The 12,814-nt window shown below is 42.5% G+C and overlaps 1 long non-coding RNA gene across 2 annotated transcripts; it reads left to right on the forward strand.

Moving 5' to 3' along the window:
• The first annotated feature begins 902 nt into the window (after positions 1–902).
• On the forward strand, positions 903–11,968 carry LOC102372184. 2 transcript variants are annotated; one of them, XR_324963.1, is made up of 4 exons: positions 903–972; positions 5,074–5,254; positions 7,911–7,941; positions 11,556–11,968. It is a non-coding gene; the product is annotated as an uncharacterized LOC102372184 (long non-coding RNA). The 2 variants fall into 2 exon arrangements; XR_324964.1 differs by lacking the exon at positions 7,911–7,941.
• The last annotated feature ends 846 nt before the right edge of the window (positions 11,969–12,814 follow it).

The raw sequence follows: 12,814 nt of genomic DNA on the forward strand, positions 1-12,814 counted from the left end.
CTGCAAAATGGCTACCATTTCCAGAGCTGATTGTGATTGCCCTAAATAAAGATGGCTCCTACTGTTTTGTGAAACAGCAAAATGGCTATTGTTTCACAATGTGAGCAGGCTGGATAGCATTTAGACTGGGAAGATGAGCAGATGCCCAGTGAACTGCATAGGAGGGTTAAGACGGTATCTGAGTGGGGTTGGGAGGGTAGCTCCCTCTACTGGGGCAATGCAGAGGCTGTGGTGTTCCTTTGGAGTTTCCCAGGGGTAGGATGTAATGGATTATGTATCTTTAAGGCTGAATTGAACCCTCAAAGGTTCAGGTATGATTCGTGGGAGGCTGGGCAGTTCCCCCTGAAGGCGTCAGAAGCCAAAAGGAAAAGAAAAGACTGCACCAATTTGTTATTTTAGGAAATCTTTTGATTTTTTTTTTTTAAGCCAGCATCATGACTTTTTAAGTTCTTGATTGCATAGGGCTGTCAATGCTGCTGTACTTGACCAAATCTGGATATTGCCCTGTGTTTGCTTCTGTCCCTCAGGGGTTACAGTGGAGTGATATATGGGGCCTGGAGACCCCCTGAAGTTGACCTTACTGCCTTGCTGCCTCTCTCCTGTTGGTGACTGTAAAAGGTGGCCTAACAATAGCTTAGAAGTTTTGAGGTACATTCCTGTAACAGGGGGTTGCTCCCCTGTTACTGGAAATAGATTCAGAAAACTAGGACTTGCCAACCCAGAAGGAGCGAGAGACTGGTACAGGAGGGCAAAGAGACACAGCTGTCATCAAGCTGCACTCACCCTGATCAGAAACTTCAAGCATCCTGTGCTAGCCTGACCATGCAGGGTCAGTTAATTAACAAAGGGGAAGGGTGTGGGGGCATAAAGACTGGTCCCAGGCAGTAAGCAGAAAAAGAGGAGAGCCTGGAAGAGGGAAAGGGGAGGCATCCCAGCAACAGGAAAGCAGTGGACCCGAGGATCTCAGCCATGGTAAGATAGATTGTTTTTTGTTACCTTTTAGGTCAAGGTGGTTAAGTTTTGTGTTTTGGACTCTGTCACCCAGAGGAGAGGCAGTTCTGTTAAACATATATTGATTACAGCTGGTGGACCTGGTGCAGTTATAAGGGAAATAAGGAGACTGCATAGCTGTGCCAAGGAATGATACTCTGGTGACTAACTCTGGATCAATTCTGAGCTCACATTAGAACAGAGCGTACTTGCTCTGAGGCCTAGGCTCCAAAAGGGCAGCCCATAGGCCTGGCCTAGGACTTAATTTATTGGCTAGTACAGCTAAAAGTTCTGGGTTTGAGACCCAAGAGAGAGTGCAACAAGTCCATTATCCAGGGACAATAAGAGAGAATATGGCTGGAGAAGCTGAGTCCTTGGAAGGAGGGTAACAGAGATTTAAGTAAGAAAAGGCAGACTGGGATGTTAAGATCTAGTCTCACCACCTCACCCATCTTCTCCTATGGGAGAAGGCAACCTCTTTGGTCCCTTTAACAAAGAGGTACAGCAGGTACATAAAGGAGGAGGAGTGCAGGACCAGCTGTGGACTGAACCCCAGAGACACTTGCCAATGGCACCCTGTAACAGTTCCCATGGAGAATCAGAGTTGGGACTGATGGGATGCAACTGAGTCCAGTTAGCAGCATCTGGGTTGCTCTTATGAGTATGAGGAGAAAACTCTTTTTGTGGTCAATAAAAACCTTTCTGAGGCTTCTCTCTTTGAGGAAATAGGATTGATTGGCTCTGCTTTCAGAGCTTTCTGTCCAAAAAGTTGTATATGCAGAGACAATTTTTTAAATTTGTTTAAGCCAAGGCTCTTTCAGTACACTCAGCGATCCAGAGTTTCTGTGAGGCATCCTTCTCCAAAAGGTGTTTTGTGATTTAGGGAACATGTCTGAATTTGGGGAAGGGACATATTTGAGCTCCTCTGTAGGAGCTCCCAAAAATGTAATTATACCTGGAAACAGGGTGATGTCTTTGTCCATAGATCCTCAGCCTCTGGCCTAAGGGATGGGTGTAGCCAGCAGAGCCTTGGAATCTGGCCTGCAGGGCTTCCCACACATTGGGGAAATTTGGCAGTGGGGGAGCAGTGGCCATTAATATGGAAACAAATTTCCCAAACCCCAAGGGGGCTATGCCCCCTTCCTCCTGTGTGGTCAGGCCACACCCTGTTTCTCCCATGGGTCTGGGTTGGGACTGGATCATGCTCCCTTTTCATTTGTGGGGCTGGATGGTCCCTACACTCCCATCCTGGGCCCCAGATGGGGCCATTAGCCAGATCTGGCTCCTGGATGGATAGGGCACTGCCCATCCAACACATGGCAAGGGAAAAGTTTAGGTACCACTGTCTTAGTCCATGTCCTGTCCAGTCTGCCTAACTTCTGGCCTGATAGAAGAGCAATAGTGTATGACCCTTTTCTGACTGATTTTTCTAATGGCTGGGCAAATAAGTGTGAAACTGTCTCTGGCAACAGGATATAAGTTGTTCAGGCCCTGTTCCTAGACAGGCAGGAGTCCAAACTGAGGGTTACTATCTGGAACTTGTTCAAGCACCATCCCTGCAGGCTTGCATTTGGGAGCTTGGAGAAGCTGAATTGGGTAAGGAGGAGTTGGGGTCCAAGCCTCCTGTTTTCCCAGCTGTAACTTTTGCTTTTCTACTTTGGGAGACTGTGAAAACACTCAGTGTTTTTTCTTCTTCTTTGCCACTGAAGCCTGAGCAAATGTGCAGTAACACAGCATAGGGTTATTTTTCTTTCTCAGGGCATACTATGCTGCCAGCATAATGCTGGTTTCTAATTCAGCTGCTCTTTGGAAAGCTGCTTAAATAAGAAATGTCTGTTTGCCTGAAGGTGGACACTGGTAAAGAATGATGAAAATGTTTGTTAAGAGTAACTTCAAAATGTCTGCAGGCTCAATTTGGTGAAATATTTAAGTTTGAGTTCTTGTCTGAAACTGAACTGACACTGGTGCTTTAGTGATCTCCTGGCTAGAGCAGCACCTAGGATGGAAGTCTCCCTTTGTTAGATTTTGAATTTTGGCTTGAATTGGAATTGGAATGAAAACCAGAGCTTTTAAAATTCTCCAAAGGAAAATTTCCAGACTTGGATTTGGCTTGATAAAAACAACTTCAGTTAGACAAAATCAAAATGCTTCTTTATGCTTGCTTTCTAAATATTGTATGATAGTGTACAATTTAAATTTGCAACCAAGTAATTTCAAAACATAAATTGAAACATTTCATTCTAAGTGCCAAAACAGGAAATTTCCACATTGTCAGAAATATTTTCTGTTCTTCTGAAATAAAATTCTGGCAGAAATGACTCAGTTTAATGAATCATTTAAGTGAAATACAGTTGCACTAAAATGTCTCTAGCCAGCTTGATCCTGGTCCTTGTACTGGTATCTCTCCCTTACAGCTCTATCTTGGACTGCTCTTCAGTACCTTCCTGCCTAGATCAGGTACTTCCCTGGAGGCCTAATTGCCAGAATGAATCTGAGAGAAGATCCTTTATGCTGACTTTCTCTCCCTTGTCCCGCAACCCTCGCATTCAACTAACACTTATCCTACCTGGAGACATTCCACATTCCTCTGTGGAGGCTTGGCCTTGAGGGTCTCTAATGTACAGTGGAAGCAAGCCCACATTTTCCCGAATGAATCTGGCTAGGATAGTGCAAGCAAATCTAACTTCATAGTTTTCCAGTGGCTTGCGTGAGACCAAGTTCCTACTGCATAGGCTCTCAAGCCAAAACCAACTGTCTCCCTTCTTGGTAACTTCACTAGAATCCAGATATTGAACAGGTACAGAAATGGTTTCTCTCCACTAGGACTGGGACCTGAGACCAAGGTATTCTGGAAAAGCCTGTGCCACTGCTTTAGTCAGATGTATAAATTTTTTGGTTTTTGTTCTTTGCTGATTTTCAAAAAGCAAAAACAAGCAGAAACAATTAGAGGACAGAGATAATGTCTTTGCAGTGGGAGAATGAGGCTGAGGATTGGAAGGCTTGGATTCGAGTCACAACTCTGCCAAAGACCTGTTGGGTGACCTTATGTATATTAAGGGAAGCAGGGCACTTCTGAAAACCATACTCTTAATTTATTTGCTTCAGTTTCTCTAGAACTAACACACCCTTAGTTCTGATTAACTTAGATCATTCCGGCTGTAAGTAGCTGATGGGTTCTCGATATGTGCCTGTACAGCATTTGGCTTGATGGGCCTTCATCCCAGTTCTGACTCTTAGTACCACAAATGCACACAATATAGGAAGCATAAGTCTTCAGGGCTGCCATTGTGTATCTTTCACTGATGAGCAAAAGTCAAAATAAATAGTTGGGAGATTCTTAGTACTTGGATAAATGTATCCTAAACTTAAGCTGCCTAATAACAGGAAATCATGCCTTGAAGTAGAAAACAAAGAGACCTGAAAGGCCAGAGAGAGCCCCAGTCTTGTTTTCCCTTCTTTTAACTATGCCTAGTGATACCCATGCTATATCAGACTTGCCAGCATGTGTACTGGAGCATAGATAATGATAACAGCCAGGACACTTGCTCACTGATACAATGAAAAAAATACTGTAGGGCAAGGCTCTTGACAGCAACCCTTACTAACCACCAGATTGTCTATAAACCTCTTCCTTGCTCTGTGTCCAATGTGCAGCCCCACTGAAAACAAATAGAAAAGATAGGGTGGCTAATCAGACGTAAATGATTTCTGAAGTCAACACTCCATACTGAGCTAAATCATCTTTTCTGGCTTCTGCTTAATGATTTTTTTTTTTTTTTAAATCAATAGTTATAGTGTGCACTTATCTACACAATTTTCAGCAAAGGTACTTTACCTTGCAACATCACGGGTAAAGCTGTTGTAGCAGAAAATTGCAAAAGATTCAGAAATGGAAAATCACAAATGAAACATTCTGCATAACTTCACATGGCAAAACTTAAGGGTAGAGTGGGAAGTGTTTGGTTGTGCATTTTTTTTTTTTAATGCTAGAAAGTGAGTGTTGTGGGCAAATGTCTTTTCAGACGCTCCTCAATATTTAATGAGGGCTACATATTCTGTGGGTGCTTTGCATTTCCTTTTCAGTTCCCTGCTGCTCCCATGCACATTTTCTAGTGTTTACCTATGTGCCTGTTCACCTCTACTCTGGGCGCAAGGGTGGTGATGAAATGAAGATACAGTGATTCCTGCTACATAGACTCAGCAGTACAACGCTTGGCTCAGTGATGAACCAGTGACACCTACCATATTTCCAAGGACATTGAAGGTACACAAACACATTAAGTACTGTTTTTGTAAGAGGTAAACAATAATAATACATTTAAAAGGCATGGCGATTTGTTAAGCATTTTAAAAGTTGAGTTTTCTATCTGCTTTGTTTTCCCAATTAGTGTAATGAAGTGACTTCATGCCAGAAAAAAATTAGTTGTAAAGAAATTCCATGGGTTCATATGGCTCTGTGAAACTAGTATATAACATAGTAACACTGAGAACAATAATATTTCCCAAACCTATATAGTTATCATTAGAGCAATTTGTCTTTGTTGTAACTATTACCCCGAGGAAATGCTGCTTAGGATTTTGTTTAAGCAGCTGCAACATGCTCATATTCAGGTATTTGCCTGTATGTTTTGAGAGATGTCATTGACTTTCAGATGTGTAACAGGGCAGCTAGGTTCCTGAAGCAGCAGTGACTTCTAGCTGCCAATGTGGCTATTTGGGTGGAATTGCACCTGCTATTTTTTCACCAGTGCTTATTCTACTGGTGGCTTGTTCTGTCTGAGGTACTTTCCCAAACTCCAGTACCGTGGCAAGGAACTTCAGCACCTGGGGCAAAGCTCTCATTTCGTGCACAGATCTGGGGGAGGGGGGTGGGGAAGATTCCAGAATGACCTGGATAGACTAGAGAAATAATCCAGAATCAATTAGATGAAATTCAACAGGACAAATGCAAAGTCTTGCACTTGGGACAGAATAATTGTATGTACAAATGGAGACTGAGGAGTTCATGGTCTCTCTCTGAAGTATTGCAGCCTGAATGTGAGCCAACGTTGTGCTGCTTGGGGGGAAGCCAACAGCATGCTGGGTGCCATTAACAGGGATGTTGCTTTCAAAACAAAGGAAGTGATTCTTCTGAATACCTGGAACACTGGGCATGAGTAGACAAAATCGGGCCTTAAACCGAAGCGGTGGGTTTTTAAAAACTCCGCTTCAATTTGGGGCCCTTTAAACCCTCATGTCATGCATGCACACACACGAACGTACCTACCTCAGCAGCAGGGAGGGGAGGGTGAGCTGCCAGTAGGTGGAGTGGTCCCTGTGCTGTAGGGGGGAAATAGAGCTTCCCTCTGCAGCAGCAGCACCCCCCACCCCAGGTGGCACCTGCCCAAAGGCACTTGACTTGGGCAGTCCCAGGGGGCACTGCAACCGCAGAGGAAAGTACCAGCCCCCCACGCAGCTCAAGCAGGCTGGCTCTGGTGGCGGGGCAGGGGGGGAAGATCACTACTTTGTTTCTTAGGCAGAGCCTGCTTTCCCAGGCTGCTGCCAGGCTGCCTACACGGGCTTCCTGCAGAGTCCCTGAGCTGCATGGAAGCCAGTGCTTTGCTCTGTGGCTTTAGAGCAGAAAACTAAACTAAAACTCTTTGGAGGAGGTTTAGCTTGCTGCACCCCAAATCTTTTAAGGCACATCATGCTGCCAAATTTGCTACATTTGCAAATTTGCTGGAATTACTGTTCAATATGCTGTCAACGTGTACAGACACCAACACCATTAACATGATGCAAAAGCATTTAACCTGCTTTAAAGTGTCATGTACACATGCCCCTTGTTTCATCTACGCATGGCCACTGTGTCTAGTTTTAAGTCCCATGCTTCAAGAAAGATGTGGACAGGTTGAAGAAGGTCTAGTGCAGGGCAATAAAAATGATTAGGGACCTGGGAATAATGATTTATGAGGAAAGGCTGAAAGGACCAGGCTTACTTAGTTTGGAGAAGAAGACTGAAGGGGGATTTGACAATAATCTTCAAATACCTGAACAGTGAGTACAGAGGATGGGCATGGGCTCTTTTCTGTGCCTGTAGGGCCCAGGCCTAGGAACAATGGCTTGAAAGTACAGCAAAGGAAACTTAATCTAGAGATTAGGAAAAACTTTCTGACCATGAAGGTAATCAAGCTTTGAAACAGGCTACCTTGAAGTTGTGGAATCTCCATTCCTAGAAATTTTAAAGAGCAGGTTAGACAGGTACTTGGCTAGAATGGTTTAATGAGGGAAATGCAGGATATGTGCATCAGAGCAGGACATTGATTCTCTGAATCATTGGTGTCTTTCAATCATTTAAAACTTCCATCTGTCTTGTTTATTGCAAGTAATTTGTTCATCCTATGTGTTTGTCTGGTTTTTTTTCCACCTTCCTTCTGAACCTACCTCTATAATTTTGAGTCAGAATGAAGCACTTTTCATGCCGAATTAATGTTTTCACTGTGTGAGAGCTGCTTAATCAGTGGTGGGAAATCAGGAGCTCCAGTGATTAGGGGTCAAAGGATCTTATCTCAACAGGCACCCCAGTGATTTATTTTAGTGTCCGTTGACACCAGTGCTAATTTGTAATCCAAAGCCCCAATATTCAGTTACTAGCTCAAACAGAAGTTCTAATTCATTGCTTAACTTGTACCTGTGGGGTTTTTTTCCCCTCCTGGCTTCTCTTTCATTTCCTTACTGACAGCTTTTCAGACACAATTTCGTATTTGTTAGAAATGTTGACATTATGCTTGGTTAGCCTGCAAAAGAAACAGACTTCCAGAATCAGTTAACTAGACATGCATGTATCTCAGCCACTCTGACTGTTAGTACTGTTTGAATTGAACCATAAAATATAGCTCAGATGGCACTTGCACTAGAATGACATGTTGTTCTTTATGCAGACCTGATCAAGAGGAGGGAGAAGCAGTTCCTGTGAGTACTCATTCAGCTTGTCAACTGGATTGTTCTGAGTGTTTGTGTTCCATGTGCATTTAATTTCTGAGAGAGACTTACCCCTGTACAGAGGAAGAGCATGTGGCCTGGAGACCATCTGAATCTCACTGGAAACTTTAAGTGAGATTTGGGCCATGTGGTGATCTATGTAGAGATGACTTTTGTGTATGAACCCTCATGCAAGCAAACCTTGTTCATAAAACATTAGCAGAAAAAGTCTGCTGAGGTCAGTAAATTTAAATTAATTTGTAAGAGGGCTCAGTATTCACTGATGAACCACTTGGAACAGTGGAAAGCTTGTGGTCCTGTTGTGTAGGAAGGAAATCCTCATCTACTCTCAAATGGAGTTTTTGGTCACTCACTTAAAAATCTGGCTCTAAAAAAATTATATTATTTCTTAGTGGCTTAGGATCGAACTTCGGTGCTATTGCAAATTTCAGTTTTAGTTTCTCAGTGACTCAAATTTCCAGAAAGGAAGCAAAGGGCAAAAAACATTCTGTTAAGTATATCAGAAGTAGGAGGAAGGCTGGGAAAAGCACAGGTCCCTCACTGCATGTGGAGGGGAAGCCAATAATGGAGGATACAGAGAAAGTTGAAGTGTTTAATGCCTTTTTTTCTTTTTCTTTTATTTATTTATTTATTTCAGTTCTCAATAAAAAAGGTCAACTATCAGATGACAGACCCAAGTAGCAGCAAGGATAGGGGAGGAGAAGATAATGAGCCCAGAGTAGTGAAAGAGTACTTGGACAAACTGGATGTTTTGACATCAGAAGGACTAGATGAAACTTGGGAAATTGGCTGAAGTGGTTGTAGAACTGTTGGCTATTTATGTTTGAGAAATCATGCAGGTCAAGTGAGGTCCCAGATGATTGGAAAAAGGCAACTATAGTTCCTGTCACGTTTTTACTGGGAATACCTTCTCCGCTTTGAACAAGATTATCTATCTAACCAGTTATGTGCACTGTAATGGAGCTTCTACCCAGTTAATAGAATGGGAAGAGGATCCAGGGGTACCTGGCCCTCTTCCCCTCTTTCACCCCCTTCCCCCACCTTTTCCTCTGTTAACTTTTGTTTGTTTGCTGATGCGTCCTTACAGGTGGGGTTTGAGGTCCCTACAGGTGGGTACCCTGTAGCACCACTCAACAGCAGCCTACAGCTACCTTATTCTATTTTCTTATATTATGTGTGAGAATGTCCTAGGAGATGGTAGGAAAGGCTTTAAAAAAACTAAGGCATTATCACATCCACTTGTATCTCCCTGTCCACAAATCCTACCATATCATAAGTAGATCATATTTGTTAAGTATGACTTCCTCCTGCCAGATCTAGGTTGGCTGTTCCTTATTGCCTACTTATTTTCTAGGAGCTTAGAAACATATACATCAAAGAATCTAAATATATTATAGGGAAGGAGGACTTGGAGAACTATAGACAGATCAGTGGGGTCTCCAGGGCTCTGTCCTGGATCCAGTATGGCTTGTAATGGACTTGGAGAATGGAATTGACTACACACTTGGTAAATTTGCAGATGACACCAAGCTGGGATGCCTGAGAGTGGCAGAAACTTTAGAGGATGAGATGGGACTCAAAATGTTTTTGATACATTGTAAAAATTATGTGAAATTTAATGGAAAGAACAAGTACTGAACTTAGGACAGGTCAATTAAACACACAAATACAAAATGGACATTGAGTGGTTCACTGCAGGCTTGGCAAAAAGTATCTGGGAGGTATTGTGAAACATGGGTTTAATATGAGTCAACAGTGTAATATTATTACAAAATGCTAATAGCATACTGGAATATACTAACAAGGCTATGAGGAAAGTGATTCTTCGGCTTTAGTCAGCACTGGTAAGGTCTCACCTGGAATACTGTGTCCAGTTTTGCATACCACGTTTTAAGAAGGATGTGGAGGAATTTGGAAAAAGTCCAGAGAGCAACAAAAATGGCCAGAGATCTAGAAAATGTAACAAAGGAGAATGCTTAAGTTGGAAAATTAAACACATGAAGGGGGGTTTCATAAGTCTTCACCAGCCTCTCTCTAAACAATCTGATCAGTTGGGTATGCGTCTACAGGGAAAGGACAAGAAGTAATGGGTCCAAATTGTCCAACTCGCAAACTGTGGTGGATATTAAGAAGAACTTTCTAACAATTTGGGTAGTTGAATGCTGGAACAGGTTGCTGAGGGTAATTATGGAATCTTAGTCATTGGAAGTTTTTTAAGTACAAGGCTAGAAAAACTTTTATCTGAGGTAGGAAGATCAGTCTAAACTACCTCAGGTAAGCATTTGGATTAGGTGACCTCCTGAAGTCCCTTTTAGCATGTCTCATCTATGATGTCCCAATGGGGTTATTAGCATTTCTCCCTGCAAGAGGAGGGTAGGATGATAATTTTTTGAAGATGTGCTATTGGAGGACCATATAAGTACCACAAATAGACAGCATGTTGGTGATGGAGACAACTTTTTGGTCAGCAGTGAGACGGGAACTGCTGCTTTAATTGCAGCCCAGTCACAAGCTAGTGTATAAGCATATCTAACAAATAATGGTGATTGTGGCATGTCATATCTGGGCAGCCATGGTCCCCCTGTAAAACTTGAAAGGGTGCTGTTTCTAACAATGTAAAGAAGTCTGGCTAATGGAGAAATCATTATCTTGTTCCAGAAATATGGCTGACCTTGTGGCCTTTCAAGAGACTTTAAAGCAGAACTACCAAAAGGACTTGGGGGGTGGGGGGAGTAACTTCCATTCTTAAATTATTTTTACATTTTCTGCCCATCTCTGGATAAAGACGCTGGTTTCCTTATGGATAGCCCTTCCTAACATGCCTACATGCGTGCGTGCTGGTGTATGGAAAACAAAGCATAGTAAAGGGTGATATTTTAGCATTCATCATGAAGGATGAGCAAGGAGGACTAGTTCCATCTTGGGGAGGAGGTATTGGAAATAGCAGGGGATAGAACTTGGCAAAGATGATAAGGAATATGGAAACTTCTGTATGAAGAAAATTTAAAAGGATCAAGCCTTCTTATTTCATCATGCCCCTTCTCAGTGCTCACTCAGGTTATGAATGGGCTTATATGATGTGGTGGCCTGCAACAGGAGGTCACACACAGTTCTATATTCCTCTTATCTGCTTCTGTTATGGAGGCAAGCACATACTAAATGGTAATGAAAAAAACAATTATAGGATTCATTCTGCTTTTTCCATAAGTAAAAAGAGGGGACATCCAGTGAAACTGAAAGGTAGTCAGTGCAAAACTGATAAAAGGAAATAATTTTTCACACAGGAACTGTTTGGCTACTGGGGAATCAAGAGGGGATTGTGTGTGGGTATTCTTGGCTTGTTGGGGGGGCGGTTTGTTCCCTTGGAGAAGGCTATCCAATAGCTGCAAGGGACATGTACACCTTCAGCATAGCAGCCAGTACTACCCAATGCACTGCCATTCTGCAGAGCTGCCCTGTTATACCTCTGTACCTTTACCTGAAGGACCCTTTGAAACTGGTCACTGTAGGAGGTGAGTTACTATAGTTATGCCATGGGTCTGATCTATTCTACTAAGTTTCCTGTGTTTTTTGAATCTTTACAGAACCAAACCAGAGACTTTCAGATGTTGTGATGAGAAGCCAGTGAATATGGCAGAAACTTGTGACAGGGGCCTGAAGATGCCACTTATATCATCGGAGCCAGGGGTTGTCAGCTGTAGGGCCATTGAACCCACACACAAGTCCATGAGTTGCACTTGTTCTGGGGAATGTATGGGCTACTTGCCCCCCTGTCTAGAAGGTGCGGGGGGGGGAGGAGGGAAGATGCTCTGACTGCTGTCTTCTGATTGGGTGACTCCCTAGTAAAGTGGCTCCAGAGGATGTAGTGATAGAGAGCCTGTCCCAGGGCTGCTATATGAAAGATAATGAAACAACAGGCTACAGCATCTTTCCCCAGGATCTATTATTTTCTTAGCCCTCCTTTCATAGAATGGCTCCTGCCATACTCAGGAGGGTAGAACAGAGGCTGATAGGTTGACTACCAGTTGATAAAGCCTTGCTGCTATTAAGAAGTCTGGACCTCTCTGCTTAAGTGATTAACTTGTTCTCTGCTATACCCTGTGGTTCGTGCTTGATCAACCCACTTCAGTTTGGAGAGAGACTTTTGGTGTGGTCCTTACCAAATATTTTCTTTAATCCAAATACCTTTTATTACATCTACTGTTTCTCCTTCAACTGCTTATCTTCCACTTTTGTCAGAAAAGCAATCAAGCAAGATTTGTTCTCTATATCAATGCTGCTTATTCCTCATTACTTCATTATCCTTCAATGCAAATTATTTGGTGTACTCCAGTAGTAAAGTGCTACTCAACCAGAATAAAAGTAGTAGAATCTGATGCTTATGGTATACTCCATTATTTTGATGTAAAAAGAGGTTTTCCATGTAGAAATTACTTAACGTGCACCTATTTCCTCTTTTGATTTGTATGAATAGGATAGTTTTATGAAAGAGAAGAGAGCTGATATTGTCTCTGTCACTATTGAAACTGTAATTGGAATAGGGTGTTCAGTTCTGGTATCAATTTCAAAAAGTTTGTAAGGTTTTTGGAGAGAAGAAAGGCCCTCTAATCATGTTTTACAATGACAGAATAAATGGAGCTTCTTAAGTCTATTTGGAATAAAGTTGAGTGGTGACTAGACCATGGTCTGCAAGTGCCTATAGAGTAAAAGTGTATATAGTGTTGTGTGTTTTCTTTTTTTTTTTTTAGGTAGGGCTTCTTAATCTAGTAGGAAAGGGTATTACAAGATCCAGTGGCTGGAAAAAGAAGCAAGACAACTTGAGACTTTACTCAGTTTTTGATGT

Source organism: Alligator sinensis, unplaced genomic scaffold (assembly GCF_000455745.1).
Source record: "Alligator sinensis unplaced genomic scaffold, ASM45574v1 scaffold977_1, whole genome shotgun sequence".
Taxonomy (NCBI): domain Eukaryota; kingdom Metazoa; phylum Chordata; order Crocodylia; family Alligatoridae; genus Alligator; species Alligator sinensis.